At 48.0% G+C, this 16431-nt stretch overlaps 1 protein-coding gene across 4 annotated transcripts in view; it reads left to right on the top strand.

Annotated features, from left to right (window-relative positions):
* The window catches only part of STAMBPL1 (STAM binding protein like 1), a 41536-nt gene that overhangs the window by 339 nt on the left and 24766 nt on the right, over positions 1 to 16431 (top strand). Inside the window, exon 1 of one of the 4 annotated variants that reach the window (XM_027855916.1) lies at positions 8760 to 8860. The exons of the other annotated variants lie outside the window; for them this stretch is intronic. The gene's annotated coding sequence lies outside the window, so the exon portion shown is untranslated. Of the gene's footprint in view, positions 1 to 8759; positions 8861 to 16431 lie in introns of those variants that run through there. 4 annotated transcript variants of the gene reach the window in all.

Raw genomic sequence — 16431 nt, 5'->3', positions numbered from 1 at the left:
GTGTGTGTGTGTGTGTGTGTGTGTGTGTGTGTGTGTGTGGTGAAGGACGGAAGAAGAGATCCCTGGGCTCAGCTGTCCAAGCTGTTCCTGAACCATTCTCCAAGGCTCCTCCTGCTCCTGATAAATAATTTCAACAATAAATGAGCGCCGTCAGGGCGAGTCTGCTCAGAGCCCCTGGAAGAGTAGTCAGTGTGGGAGTTTCTAGAGGTACAGAAATTATCCTGACTGTTGTTACCTTACATTCGAATTCCTCAACCCGAGGGGATTAAAAATAACAACAATAACTCCATGCTGTTAATATTTTATTAGTACAGAATAATAGGGTGAGACAGCCTGACCTCCTAGCTTCATCACTGTTCAGAGCCGGAAGGACCATAACCAAACCCCACCCACAGTATACAGATGGGCAAACAGAATTCCCTAGAGGCTTGTGACTTGCCTAAGGTCACACAATCCAACATTCTGGGGAAATGCTGCAAGTTCCAGAGAAAGAAGGCAACGTGGAGAATGATCTTATGCAGTCAACAGAACTGTTATTTTGAAAAGTGAGCACTCTGATTGCCAAAGCCTGTCATTGACACTGAAATTGAATGATGTCAGGGCAGGAGGTTTTTTTTTCTAGATCTAGCCCATCACTGAATGCTCCTGGTCACGCTGGCCATAGCCGTGGGGCCAGGGCCTTCCTATTATGGGGGGGAGAGTTCCCAGCAGAGTAAACAGATGGCCAAGAGCTTTGCTGAGCTCTTCTTCCCAAAGTTTTGTGGAAAGGTTGTTGTTGTTGTTTTTAATACTACTTTCCCGTCTCCTTTACTCGTCTTTCTTTGCTTTAATTTCTATTTCTTGTGCCCAAGTATATCAGCTTCTCCCTTACTCTCATTCTGTATCTCCTTTTCCTGTCTTTCTCCTTCTCTTCTCTCCTCCATCCTTTTCCCTGTCTGCTTTTGCCTTCCACTTGTTATAGTTCTGTTCTCTCCTCCTTCCCTCTTTTCTTGTTTCCTCTCCTTTTCTCTCTCCATCCTTTCTTACCTTTTCTTGGGCCTTGGAGTCACTTACCAATTGCATGTTCCCAGCCAGGATGCTAAATTTAGCTCCCACAATTTTACTCTGGGACTGGGGCATCATAGAATCTTAGAGCTGGATTTGACCTTAGCCATCATAGCCCTCATTTGGCAGGTGAGAAACCCAAAGGCCAGAGATGGGAGGGGGCTGAGAACCCAGGTCTCCTAACTCCCGGCACAGGCCTTTGTCCTCGGGACAGTGATGCACGTTCTAGGAAATCTTGTTTTCAGGTTTCTGGGCTTATTTCACTTGACGTCCCCTCCCCCGCCTTTCGCTTCACAAACTAGGGCATTGAAGTGTTTACTTCAGACAGATTCTCCTCCAGACACATCCCAGGTTGGATGGGGAAGCCAAGCCACATCCCCCTGCCCAATTGATCATTTATCAGGCAAGGTCACTGAGGCTCAGAGAGAGGGGGTGACCTCCCTAAGGTCACACAGCCACAATTGAAGAATTGAATCTTTGGAGCTGAAAACACCTTGGATGTCTCCCAGTCCAAATGCCTCACACTGGGCCCACTGATAGCCAGAGATGAAATGGCCCCCGGTGGGCAGCGGCAGGATTGGAATTCAGCTCCCTAGCCTCTGCCTCCACAACCGGTGCTCCTTCCTTCTGGAAGGTGTCAGCATCAACACCAGGCTAAGCCTTCTGAGGTCTGCCCTGGAGGCATTGCCATACAGTGCCGCCTAATAAACGTGTATTGACTGACTGCGCAATCCCAGGGATTAGGAATGGAGGTCCTGGTGCATCTCTAGCCTTGCCACAGGGGAGTGTGACTTCCGGCCTAGGTGCTGAGTGCTGGGTGCTGGCCTGGTCTCCCCTTCCCAGGATGCTCTCAGGAAGTCCACTGAAGAGAGAAAGGCTTCAAGGTCCCTCTAGTCCAAAGATGAAGAAACTGAGGTCCAGGGAATTTAGGTGACTTGCCCAAGGTCATGGAGTGGAATTTGAACCTGGGTCCCCTAACACCAGAGCCAGCTCTCTCCGCCAGAACACGCAGCTTTCTTTGGCAGAAGGCTTCTCCTTGGGGAGGCCAGCCGGCTGAGCTTGGAGCAGAGCGGCCCATTTATTTCCACCCCCACCCCCACCTCACCTGCCTTGATCCGGCCACCTATCCAAGAGCCGATAGGCCACGATGCAGATTATTGTTAATGTTCTCTGCATAATTATTTCTAAAGCTAAAAATGACCAAGTGCGCGTTACTGTGGCCAATTGGTGCAGGTTGCTTAGCGATACAGGTTCAGGGTGAGTTTTGTACTTCCTTGGTAACCTCTGGGTTTTCTCAGCAGCCCCTTGTGCTGGAGAGAAGCATCCTGGTCTCCCAGGTTTCCATGAGCACCCCCAACTGTCACAGGACTCTGACAATAAGTAGAAAGAGAGATGGCCAGGGAGTCAGGAGAGACACGGGTTCAAATCCCCACTCTGACCCTTCCTGGCTATGTGACCTCTAAAGCCTAAGTTTCTTCATAGGGAGAATGGGAATATAATCCTTTTAGACCTACTTAGAGAATCCTATGCTGGTCATTGGCAGGGATCTCAGAGACACTGGGGTCCAACCCCATCATTTTAAAGGTCAGAAAACTGAGGCCCAGAGAAGTTCAGCGGCTCACCTAAGGCTGCTGATCTAGTGAGTGGCAGATTGGAACTCAGGTCCTCTCACTTCAAATCTAGCACACTCTACTGTAGGCTGCCTCCCCAAAGGCTCTTTGAAGGAGAGGAATTTGTCAAACTAAAAAGGCTATAGAAATGTGAGAAATCTGTCCTCAGCCCTCTGCTTTGGAAAGCAGAGCATCGCTTGCTTGGAGATGAAGGCCCCGGGCACGTTCCTTGCTTTTCCCGCTGCCATTGCTGACATTGCCATGAGGCATGAGTCATCTCCAAGATCTCTGACCCCTTTGCCTCCCTGGATCTTCAAAGGGAGCTTGTGAGAGAGGGGTTGCAGGCCTGTTTGACAGATGAAGAAATCAGGGGCCAGATGGAGGGAGGGAAAATGAGCTGCCCAAGGTTCCACAGCTGGTAGTTATCCAAGCAGCATCTCCTGACTCCCAAGCCCAGGCTCTCTCCACTACCTGGAGGGGAGGAGTCAGAGGATGTGGGTTCAGATCTGAGGCAAGGCATTGACCTTCTCTGGACCTTTGAAATTTGCTGCTTTTTACTGGGGTCAGAGGTCAGCCTGGGGGTTTGATGGAAGTAGAAATGCAAGAGGAGAAGAGGAAGAACTTTTAGGGGGAGGAGCAAAGCCTAGATATTAGATTCAGCCAGTGTTGAGGCCTAGGAGGGATGGAATGGAGGGTATTGGATGGGGCTGATGGGGCTGGGCTCTAGAGAGCCTTGAATGGCAGGAAAGGAAACTTAATTCGATAGGCATTGTGGGATGCCATCATGGGTTATATCTGAAGTGGAATTTGATGACGAGGAAAATGAGACTCAGAGGGGAAAAATGACTTGTCCAGGGTCACATAGCTAATCTTTGGTCCCAACTCTTTACCCAAGCTCTGTAAGAAGATTTAAGATTGTGTCCCTTGGAGAAGCTCAGATTTTTTTCTAATTTAAAAAAAATTATATTGATCTTTTGTTTATTGCCTTTATTTCTAAATGCACCCCTCCTTGTCCATTCCCCAAGAAGCCATCTCTTATAAGAATAAAAAAGAAAAAGGCACAAACAATTCAGCAAAGTAAACCAACACACCAATCATGTGTGACGGGGTAAGTCGTGTGCCCCACCCACAGTCCTCCAGTTCTGCCAAGAAGAGAGGTCGATGTGTGTTCTTGCTTCCTCTTCAGGGATAAGATTTTAGGCAAGCATTGACCAGATTCCTCATGCTGTTCTCATGGGCCAGATGGCGAGGTGTGAGGGTAGATGACAGTCCATGTAGGCAGTGTTGGAACTGGTTGGAAAACTGTAACCAAGGGGTATTTAATTTATGGCTTGCTGTCAGCTTGCAAAGAGGTCTCCAGCAGAGTGCTGCAGGGCACTCTGCTTAGCTCCTTACTGTTTATATCACAGCTATCAATGACTTGGATAAAGGCATAAAGATGGCAGTCTTATTGAGTTTACAGGTGATGAAAAGGCAGTTGGGGAATGGGTGACATATTACGTAATGGAGTCGGTATCCAAAAATTCAAGTCACAACAGTGGTCTGAATCTAGTATGAGGAAATTTCATAGAGATGAATGTCAAGTTTTATCCTTGGGTCCAAAAAATCAATTTCACAAATCCCAAGGTGGGGAAGGTGTGGCTCCACAGAAGTAGGTCTGTAAAATAGCTGGGCATTGAAGCATAAGCCAAATATGGAGTTAGGTTGTCCTCTGCTGGGTTGTTGTGGCAAGAAGGTAGCTGTGGGGTCTCAGAAGCTCTCCGGGAGAGCACACAGACTGATTGGTCCATCTTGCTGAGAGGCTTCAAGGATGAGCTTGGGGACAGACTGACCACATCTACTTTTCAAGGACCAGTCCAGCAAAGTATAGAAAGGTTTCATCATCAACAGGCTGGCCACAATTCCTGGTGTCGTGTCCCTGATATATCAGAGCATTTTAGAACCTGGCAAGTGACCGGGCCAGTGGCCTCTGGTCTGATCAGAACACATCTGATGTGTTGTATTGAATTCTGGATGCCGCCATTTGGGAAAGGCATTGATAACCTGGCGTCATCCAGAAGAGTTCAGCCAGGATGGTGAGAGGCTCTGAGAGCATGATATGAAGTAACTAGGACTAGGCCAAGTGAAGGAGACCTCTGCCCTGAAGGTCTTCAGGCTGGATGACCACATGCCACCTCCCTTCTCATCAGACTGGCCTACTTCCTGTTCTTGTGCGGAGCATATTTAAAAACCTCGGGTTTTCAGGTTCTCTAGAATTATTAAGAAATAATGTCTAATTCAGCTAGATGGCACAGTGGATAGAGCACCAGCCCTGGAGTCAGGAAGACCTGAGTTCAAATGTGGCTTCAGACACATAACACTTACTAGCTGTGTGACTCTGGGCAAGTCACTTAACCCCAATTGCCTTACCAAAATAATAATAATAACAACAATAATAATAATATCTCTTTGCTCTAAAAGGCCCTTTCCAAAATCCTTGGAAAAGCCCCCAGAAAGGGTCTGTGATAGGTTGAGGACCAGAAGGCCTTCTTTAGGGGCGTGGATTGAGGGTGAGAACCAAACACCCCTGAAGTGATTGGGGCCAGGGCAGCTCAAAGAGAGTGCTCCCCTTCCATCGAAAGGGAGGTGCCTTGCTGCCTCGATACTGCTCTCCTGTTGATTGCCCCGGAGGAGGAGCCCAAGGTGGGATGAAGTGGTGACTTGGGTACCCAGTTATTCCGGAATGTTCACCCAAACTGTATTTTTACATTTTGTGATTTTTTTTTCTTCAAGGTTCCTATAAAAGTCTCTCTCACTCTCTCTCTCCATGCTAGAAATACTTCCATATTTGATTAATGTTGAATTAAATAAAGGAGTTTCTGCGGACCTGAGTCTAAAATGCAGTATTGTATTAATATCGATATTAATTCACTTCCTGAGTGCCACATTACACCTGCCACCTGCGGGCTTATGCGCAGGCTGTGCCCCTTTCTCTGACACTTGGAATCCCAGCTGTCTTCAAGCACAGCCCAAGAGCCTCAGGGTAGGTGGGGCCTTTCTGGATACTCTAAGGCATCACTACTCTCTCCCTCCTGAAACTACTTTGTTTGCATTTTTAACTTATCTGTGTCTATGTTTTAAAATCCCAGTGATATAAGTTTCTTAAGGACAGAGATGGCTTTGTTTGGGTTTTTGTATCCCCAGCATGACTCACTTTGTGCTTAGTCGGTGTTTAATAAATGTATTTTGAATAAAGGAGTGTAGCAGAGGGGATTTCTGTTCTGGGATAGGTCAGACTAGCAGTCCCTCTCAATCCTGAGATGGGGAGGGATCTTGAACTGGGTGATATCTAAAGCTGGGACTATTCTGGAGAACAGTTCACATCCATGCCTGCTGTCCCCAGACAAGAAGTGAGTCCAATAATGCACCTCCCTGTGACCCTTGCCAGATGTGCTAGGAGGAAGAATGGTGTGCGGCAGGTGCATTTCACTGCGATGGGGAGGCAGGAAGAGAGGTGAGAGTGAGGGTGACCGCATGTGCAGCTGCCTCTCCCTGAAATGAGAGAGCGTGGGCGAGGAAAGCTTATTCCCTCTGGTGGAACACGTGGTCTTCAAGGCAGGGATGGTTTTATTTTTGCCTTTGGACCCCCAGTACCTGCCAATGTGCCTGGAGCATGGTAGGCACCTAAAACATTTTATGAATCGATTTGATTGGTTTAAGGGAGAGAAAAAAGAGAAGAGGGAGGAATGAATTTGAGTTTGGACGTGGGATGGGAGGTTTGGACTGGAAGGATTAAAACCCATCTCATTTGACATCTTTCATTTTTATTTCTTTATATGTATTTACTTTTGTCTTAATGGTTGATATTTTAGATACCCACGTTTTAAAAAATTATTTATGCATTTATTTATACAAAAGTGGTTTAACACACATTTTGTGGATGAGAAAGCCAAGGTCGATGGAAATTAAATGACTTACTCAAAATCACACAGGGAGTAAGTGCCAGAATTGTTGTCGTTCGGCCGTTTCAGCCATATCCTACTCTTCATGACTCTTTTTGGTGTTTTCTTGGCAAAGATCCTGGGGTGGTTCACTATTTCCTTCTTCGGCTCATTTTACAGATGAGGAAACTGAGGCAAACAGGGTGAAGTCACTTGGCCAGGGTCACACAGCTACTAAGTGCCTGAGGCTGAGCTCAGGTCTTTCTAGCTCCAGGCTTGGCGCTCTATCCACTGAGCCACCAAGCCACCCATCAGAGGAGAGATTTGAAGCAATCATCCAAACTCCGTGATTCCCATAGAGCTGTTCACGGACTGTGAGCTCGCTCAGCTGGTCTCATTATCTCAATATGTCCACATTCATCCCTGGAATCCTTAGTTCTCCTGATTCCTCCTCAGGATTTTCTAGCTAATCATATTTCTTGAATGTGGCTAACGTGGTAGTTTTCCTACCAAGAGTTTCATGTCTAAGAGAATGTTCAGATAACGATCAGACTTCTGTTTGATAGCCTGTAAGCCCTTTCCCAAACACGATCTCAAAGGCCTTTGTTCTCTGAAGAACCCTGCGAGGGAGGGAAGGCAGGTGTTACTCCCATTTTACAGATGTGGAAACTGAGGCCCAGTGAGGTTATGAGGCTTGCACACGGTACCAAGTAGCAGCACTGGCATTTGAACCCGTGGTTTGTACCTCCCGATCTAGGTTTGCAGAGTCCCAGGATAGAAAGAGCCTTGAGGCTGCCTCATGTAACCAATGTCTGCCAGGAGACTCCCTGCCTCATCCCTGGCAAGGTTGTCCAGCCTTTGCTAAAGACTCTTGGTGTTGGGGAAGCCATGAGCACCGTAGGCCGGCCGCCCCACTCTGGGACAGCTCGGTGCTTGGGAGCCTTTCCTGGCTTCAGGTCTAAGCAGATCCCTCTGCATCCTTCCCCATCGGCCCTGGCTCTTCCCTCTGGGCAACAAAGACCCAGGCGGGTCCCCTGAGAGGTTCAGAGACAGCTGGCAGCCCCTTCTGCCTTCTCTTCTCTGGCTGAGCATCCCCAGGCCCTGCCTCAGACCCTCCTGACACATTCTCTTTCTGGTGAAAATGGAGAAACTGTTTTTTCCATAAGGCCACTGGGAGGGCCCCCCCTCCTCACACACAGTGCCGGCTGGCGTGCAGGGAGTCAGTCGCGCACCCTTTCCATTCACCCTGCTGGTTAACATGCTGGGCACCAGGCCCTCCTCGGCATTGTGTGATTGGACCATCTCCACTGGTTCTGAAACAGGAGATCTGCTATTAGTCATTTTTCATTAACCTTCCTCATGACTGGTTGGGGGGGTGGGGGAAGCTTCCTGTTTGTTCTGTCACTACAAGGGTCTGGAGAGAACCAGCACCCACTTTCTCTGTCTCCAACTCTCTGTGTCTTGCTTTCTGTCTCTGTCTCTCTCTTTTTCCCTTCCCCCTATCTCTCTCTCTTCCCTTCCCTCCTCCTCCTTCTCTGTCTCTCCTCTTCTCCATCTTTCTGTTTCTCCTTTCTCTTTTCCCCTCCTCCATCTCTCTTCCTCTCTGCCCCCCATCTCTGTCTCTCCCCCTACCTCTCCCTCTCCTCTTCTCTCTCCTCTTTTCCATCTCTCTGTCTCTATTTCTTCTTTCTCTCTTTCCCCTCATCTTTCCTCCTCCCCCCTCTCTCTATCTCTTCTCCTCCCTCCCTTTTTCTTCTCTCACCTCCATCTCTGTTCTTCTCTTTTCTCTCTCTCTTTTTCCCATCTCTCCTCCTGCTCCCTTTTTCTACTTCCCCTTCTCTCTCTGTCTCTCTTTGTCTCTCTCTGTCTGTGTCTCTCTCTCTGTCTCTGTCTCTCTCTCTCTGTCTCTCTCTCCCTCTCCCTCTCTCCCTCCCTCCCTCTCCCTCCCCTTCCTTTGAGTGCTGTCATTCAGACTGCACAGAGCATCCATCCCTCTAGCTCACAGGAAGTACCAGGGCAGAAGGGTGGGGTTTCTGGGTGGAATGGACCAAAAACACAGATGTGTGTTTTCTGTGGTTTGATTCATCTTGCTAGAATGATCGTTTCCTGTAATGTTTTATCATCTTGTTTTTCACGAGTGGGGAACAAGGAGATTTTCTCCTCTGCAATACGAGGACCTAGAATTAGAAATGCTTGTGATATGAACAGCTCACATATAAGGTGCATGAAGGCTGACAGAATGCTACCTATCCATTATCTCATTTAATCATCCCATTGCCCTCTGAGGTAGGTGCTATGATTATTTCCCATTTTCCCAACGGAGAAACAGAGGGAAGTTACTTTCTCAAGGTCACCCATCTAGTGTCCGAGGTGAGATTTGAACCTGGGTCTTCCTGAGTCATGACTGCTCCAGCCATGCCTGCTTTATAGCCTCTGAATAAATGCTATGTAATGTAGGTTACTGGGTCCCTTAGTAAAAGAGTGACAATTTTCCAGGGGTGACAATGTATACTGTAGTGAAAAGCTCTTTGAACGGGAGTCAGAAGCCTGAGTTTGTATCCAGGCTCCGATACTGCGTAACCATGTGTGCTGAGCAAACTGCTGAATCTCTGATTTCAGACCTCCCCCCGCCAGGGCATCCACCCCTCTAGCTCACCAGAAGGACCAGGGCAGAAGGGGCGGGCTCTCTGAACCTCAGCTTTGTTAACCGTAAAATGGGATAACATTTATGCCACCTGCCTTGCAGGGCTGTCTTGAGGAGAACTGTATATAACTGTTAGCTAATATTATTGTTACTGTTATCTATCATTATTATTAACTGTTATTAAAAGACTATGTCAGTTATTATTACTGACTATTCGGAGGCTGAGGTAGAAAAGGGCCCGCCGTGAAGACTGCAGCCCCCCCCATGCCTCCTTATCCTGGTCCCTCACAGGGGTCACCGGTCATACGGGGGAGGGGCGGGGTTTAGTCTGGTGCAGAGAGGGCCTTCCCTTTTGTTTTACTACCAGACCCCTTCTCTGAATCATGTTTTTACATAATTAAAGGAAATGCTAAATTTTAGGTAGAGGTTAGTGAAAGTAAATATATGATTGTTGTCTCCTCCAAGTTCATGGACCCCCTGAAATCTATTCACAGACCTCTTAGTGGGGGCAAGGGGTGTTAAGGTAGAGACCCCCTGCTCAGGATTTCTTGCGCCAGGCTCAGATCCTCTCCCAGTCGGCGCCATCTTTCCCAAGCACACACCTCTCTGCTGGTAGCCTTTAGGCTGTTTCTGCTGTACCCTGCTCATGTCCACCGTGGTCCTCTCTATTGCCCCTTAGGTCTAAGGCTCCCAGGCCTGGGGTGTTCTGTGACTTACAGCACACAACATCCCAGGGAGAGGGCTGCAGTCCACAGCGGGGCCTTTGTTTCAGGGAGAACCTTGGACTTGTCCTGTTATATATACCCTAACCCAACCACCAGCATCTGGAGGCTGGGCAGGCTCCTGCCACGTGCAGGGACACACATTCCAAGTCTGCCCTCCTTCTCCTCACAGAGTATCTGCCACCTGCGCTACTCAGGGACACATTTTGTTACGGGGCTTTTCTTCTGTTAGAATTCCCTCCCAGGGGCTCCCTGTTTCTCATCTCTGGGTCCCCTCATTTTTCTAATCCTTGGGAGGGGGGGACTGGACGGGGCCATAGAGATCACCTCATCCGTCCTTCCTCATTTTAAGTGGAAATTGAAGCTCAGTGTCTGAAGGGTCTTGTTCAAGGTCACTTAGAGGGTTGGTGGCCAAACCTGGACTCGAACGCAGGGCTCCCGTCTCTTACTCCCGGGTGCATTCTGCTCTCACTGGGAGACGTTTCTGATTTAGAACTGGGGGGGACCTCCGTGGTCATCTGGTCCAGCCTTCCCATTCTACAGATGGGGAACTGAGGCCCCACAGGTAGTCCGGCCTGGGTCATTCTAACCCTTGCCTCCCCTCAAAGATCGCCTTCCTTCCCACTGTCAGGAGTTTATATGGAAATGTTGTTTGCGTGTTGTCTTCTCCGTAGAAGGTGAGCTCCTTGAGGGCAGGCACTGTGTTTTTGCCTTCCTTTGTATCCCCAGTGCTTAGCATAGTGCCTCACACATAGTAGGTGTTTCACAAATGCTTGTTGACTGACTACAAAATCCAGCTCCTCTCTCATTTGTGTAGAACTTGGAAGTAAAGTTGGAGGGATAAATTGGGGCTAGATGCTGGAACTCTGGGGAAGTGTGATGCCTCTGGGATGGCGTACCCGGGGGCCCTTCCTTCACAACCCACCCACACTTTACTGTCCCATCCCAGTTCTCATCCAGGACACTCCTAAATCACTCATAGAGATAAAATGAGGTAATATTTAGTAAAATGCTTCTGAAACCTTAAAGTGCTATATGAATGCCAGCTGTTTGATTGTTGTTCATGGAGGGGAGGCGAAGGGAATAAGCATTGATTAAGCACCTACCATGTGCTTGACTCTGTGCTTAGCGCTTTACAAATATTATCTGATTTGATCCTCGTAACAACCCCATGAGGTAGGTGCTATTGTTATAACTATTTTACGTTTGAGGAAATTGAGGTAAGCAGAGGGTGACTTTCCCAGGGTCACACATCCAGTAAGTGTCTGAGGCTGGATTTGAATTCAGGTCCTCCTGACTAAAGGACCCTCCCTCCCATCACTGGAGGTCTAGCAGAGGCTGGCTGGATCTAACCCTGCTTGTCAGGTCTGATGTAGGAGGTTCTTGCTAAGGCAAGGATTGGGCTAGGCAGACCCTGAGGTCCATTCCATCCTGGGAGCCTGAGATTACGGGACCTTTAGTAAGTCAGAGCAGGCCCCAGATAGACCCTCTTTATTCTCAACATGGTGCCGGGTGCTTAGTAAATGCTCTCTGACTGTTCTGCTCAGGCAAAAGGCTCAGAACTGAACCTTTAAATTCTGTTCCCTGCTTTCCAAAGTGCAACAGCTGAATTTCCAAAATGTGGGCACCTTGTAGGTGTCAGCACTTGGAGTAAGGCAGCTGAGACCCACTGTGATCGTGATAAAGAGATTCATCTTCCTTATCTCAGGTGTACTTATTTCTTTTAATTTTGTAAGATGTACTTTTTCCAGACTTTAGAGAGTAGTTGAAAGATAAATAAAATACATTTATTTTTCCCTAAAGCCACAGGATTGATTATGCACATATTAGAACTTTGTGGCAGTGGCAGCTGAAAGGTGTTATTTTTAACTTGATTCAGTCTCTCTGCTTCACTCAATCACATTTTTAACGTACTTCTAGCATCCCCCTACATTGAAAAAAAATTCAGTACATCAAAACATATCTATTCCTGTAAAGTCTTTGAAACATATTTTAAAATGGTGGGCACTCACTTCCTTTTGGACCTACACCGTCCGCATGACTCAAAATACCAACAAAGGGATAGGTCCAGTGAGCTGCCTTTTAAAATGCTATGTCTCCTTCGGAATGAACCCCTGAAAGCCCAGTGTACCATTTTTGGTGCCAAGAAAAACAGCTAGCTAGTGATCATGTGTCTCCATGTGTGATTTACACAATTTCTACATCCTATGAGACCTTTCCTGATGTTCAAAAGCTAAGTCCCCAGTGCAGCCTTTCTTATGAAACATTTCATACCTGGGAGGGACCTTAGAGTCCACTGGTTGGTCCTTATTTTACAGAGGGGAAACCGAGGCTACCCCTGAGAGGTGACTTGCCTAATGTCACTCCACCAAGCAGAGCGAGAGAAGGTACTAGAAGCCAGGTCTCCTGAGGACTCCTTAGGAAGGATGGGTCCCAGAATCTCAGCCTTCTCGGGGGCCTTGGAGCCCATTTCATCCAGGCTGATAGTTACTCCTATAACACCCCAACAAGTAGCTGTCCAACCTTAACACAATACCCAAAGAGTGTTTTTGTGTTTAGTTGTAGAAATTATTTATAAATAAATGGATTGCCACAACAAAAAAAAAATTGATCCCCTAATGGGCAATGTCCTGGCACCAAGGGTGTCCATACACAGGCTTGGTCTGTTAGTAGGATCCTACTTGAATCCTTTCCAGTCTAGTTAAAACTGCCAGGGCTTATATGCTCTAGGCAAAGCCCATGAGCACCCGAGGTGCTCTCCCAGTACTTGGACTTAAGGCAGAGGCACAATAGGCTGGACCCAAATGCACTGGGAGGGTAGGTTGGATGGCACTGGAGAGATGACATGGTGACTTTAGGGATCTGCTTCCCAGCTCAAACACCCTTCTTCTCAGGGACCTCATATGTTTGGAGGCCTTGGAATATCACTAACTCCATGGGACGCCATGAGCCCAAAGGGCAGTGATGGAGAGATGCGTGATGGATGCCCTGAAGCCACAGCCTATTTCCAGGGATGGATGATATTCGAGGAATGAGGGCGGGGAATGTTTTTCATTCTTTTTTTTTTTTAATCCTCTCGTGCCAATTCTGCCACAAGGCCTTGAACATTGCAGGTACCAAGCAAATGTTTGTTGAATGAATTTTGGATTCTTGATGTAGTTCAAGTCTAGGAACCATATGATTCCATAAGGAGGTTGACTGATTACATGGTGGGAGTGAGGAATCAAAGATGGGCAGCCTGAAGTACTCAAGAAAGCCCCCTTCCCATGATTGGGTGGGAGATCGAGGGCAGAACATGGGCTGAACTCACATGTGGTGGAAGGACCCAGATGGGTGGAGACCTGCCCTGATGGGGAGGGGACATCCACACTGACAATGTGATATAAAAGATGGAGATCTCCAAATCTGAACTGAAGTCATGGTTCAGAGCAGCAATCTCTCTCCTCCTTCTCAAAGCCTCCAGGATCCTGTCTCAGCCGCCTGTGTGACCTTGGGCAGGTCTCCAGGCTTCATTTTCTGCATCTGGAGAAGTGAAGGGGTTGGAGGGGATTATTCCTGAGGTCCCCTCCTGCTCCTCATGACCCTGAGTCATCAGGCAAAGCTTAAATTGTGCTGGACACATTCTGCTGGAGGAGGCAGAAACATTCTTTAGAAAGAATTCTAGCCAAGCTGCTTAGAATGGAGGAAAAAAAGAAGGTTCAGCACTTAAAGAGATAAACCCTCAGCCTTCCAGAAAAATTCGTTTGGAGTAACCAGTGTTCCGCTGAATTCTGCCAAGGGACCTCCAGTCTCCAAGAAGTGCTTCTCAGACTTCCTGGGGAGGATTTGTCCCTCCAGTCTGGCTCTGGCCAGCCTCTTTCCAGGTTGATGGCCACCCGCTTCTCCCAGCTTGGGGACGAGCCGGGAGTTGGAGGAGCCATCAGCCCCTCCTTTGTCCTGTCCACCCACCCCAGGTCACAGGAGCCTTGGGTCTAGAGCTCAAAGGGACATAGCAGATCCCCAAGGCCATCCCCTCCCTCTCCACCCCTTCTTACTGATGAGAAAAGCTGAGTCTCAGAGTGGGGCAGTGACTTGCCTTGTTTCCAGTAATCCCCGATTCACTACATGATGAGAAATTGTTGTTTTTGGTTGCACCTCCATCCCGTGTCCAGTCCAGTTGACCTCAAAGGGTCTTGGAGGTGGATGAACAATGGGGCTGGCACCATGAGGATGGGGGGCTCTTTGGTACATGATGTAGACTTGAGCTAGGTTCTCTCTAAGGGCTCCAACTAGACAATCTTTGGTATAGCATGGCAGTGGTGGAGTGTGGGCTGAGTGGAGAGATATGGGGCTGGACAAAAAGGGGCCCATGTCCTTCAGGTCCCCCTTCCCTCCACAGTGTGAAAGGGGGAAAGTGAACATTTCACAGCTGTCTTCCTGTCAGTCATCGTCTTCACTCTCCACAGTCTGACAGGTCAGAGGGCAATGGTAAGAGATCTATATTGGAATCATAATGTTGCGGTTTCCTGGTGTGTTGTGGCGGCATCGTCTCAAAGAATCCAGAGTCAGACCACCTCTAATCCAAATATAGGCATTTATTGAGGATTGGTGCCGCCAGAAATGGGCTAGGTTTCAAGAGGAACCAGCAACTTAGTAAGACAACACAGGCAAATTTGTAGTGTAATGATGCTGATTATGTAACGGAAATTATGACTACTAGAAAGACAAGAGGGGTTTGTCAAGGTATTGGGTAATGGGGAGGGATCCCATCTATGGTTTGGTGGTCAGACTTCCTGGTTGGGCTGCTTTCTGATTGGCTAGCTGTTGTGGGCCTGTCTGGTCCAGATGGGTAGTTAGGTACTGTGGTCCTGTCGTCGGCCAAATGGATGGTGTGATTGTGGCTGAGTACAAGAACACACTTGTTCAAATATGTGAACTGGATCTGGGGGCAGTGGCTATACTGAGTCTGGGGGCAGCTTTATTAGGATTCCATCAATAGGACCTCAGTTCGAATCTCAGCTTGGCCACTTCCTAACTGTGATCTGGGGAAGATCATTTTAACCCTTTAGGACTCCATTTTCTCATCTGTAGAATCGGGGCTGGACTGAGTGGCCTCTCAATTTCCTTCTGGTTCTAAAAGTGGATCCCATGACTCAACTCCCCTTGACCTCAGATCAATATTTCCAAGTGAGTCATTTCCCAGAAACATTCACAGGGGGTAGAATGACTTCCTGAGGAAGTGACAAGCCCCTATTCTGTGGGCAGGAATGAGACTCTGCAGACAGTCCTGGGAAATGGGCTTTCTGACCTAGCACACTCCTTGTTCTGTTCATCTGCCTTTTCTGCTTTTTGTTTTAACTTTCAAGTGTCGAATCTTCCAATCCTGACCTATTTTCTTGTTAAAGAAACTATTTCCCTATGACCAGGATGGTAATGAAAAGGAACCTGGAGAGTTTAATTAGTGATAATAATACCTATTTACATCTGTATGGAGCTAGAATCAGAGGCCCTGGTTTGAGGCTCTGACATGCCCCAGCTGCATGACATTGGACAAGCCATGTTGCTGCTCTGTGCCTCAGTTTCCTAATCTGTAAAATGAGGAAGTTGGACTCAATGGTCTCAAAGTCCGTGATCCTATGAGGACACACACACACACACACACACACACACACACACACACACACACACACACACACACGAGAAATCAGACAATCATCTAATTAACTTATTGTTGGGTGGAGGAAGGACAAATGACTCTCTTGCTCCCCCTCTCCTCCATACCATTTATACCATTTTCCTTTGGAGATGCTCTGATAGCAGGTACTGCTGCCTTCCTGAGATCTCTAAATCCTCCGGGGCCAAAACCTATGACAGCCTTTCCCAACCCTGACTGACTCAGCCTTTGGAGAAATCCGCTAGCGCCCAGGCTCGCCATCCTGATCTCTGCCCTTGCTCCCGGAGATCCATCCCCACAATGGGATGCGGAGCTGGGGAACCTGAGTTTTAGAATGTTACATTGTCTATGTTTTGTTGTATTTGTATTTATTTTATTAAATAGCGTATTTTCCAGTTACATTTTAGTCTGGTGTGGGCTACACTTGGGAGTGGTGGGGGCCACCTGTTTGAGGTGTGTGGTGTGGACAGTGAAGCAGCAAAAGAGACTGAGAAGGAATGATCCCCCAGGTAGGAGGAGAACCAGGAGAGAGCGCGGTGTCATAAATACACAGAGAGAAGGCAGTGTCCAGGAGGAGGGGTCAAGGGTGTCAGCCACCGCAGAGAGGGAACGAGAAAAGACCGTCCAGTTTGGCAAGTGGGAGACGGATGGTAACCTTGGCCAGAGCTCTGAGTGATGAGGTCAGCAGACAGATTGGAGAGGACTGAGGAATGAGAGGGAAGGAAGGAAGGAAAGAGAGAAGGAAGGAGGGAGGGAAGGAGGGAGGGAGGGAGGGAAGGAAGGGAGGGAGGAAGGAAGGAAAAAGGGAGGGAGGAAAAGAAGGAAGGAAAGAGAGAAG

This window comes from Vombatus ursinus, unplaced genomic scaffold, assembly GCF_900497805.2.
Source record: "Vombatus ursinus unplaced genomic scaffold, bare-nosed wombat genome assembly UNPS02011353.1, whole genome shotgun sequence".
Lineage (NCBI taxonomy): Eukaryota > Metazoa > Chordata > Mammalia > Diprotodontia > Vombatidae > Vombatus > Vombatus ursinus.
This window is presented reverse-complemented; position numbering and strand designations above follow the sequence as displayed.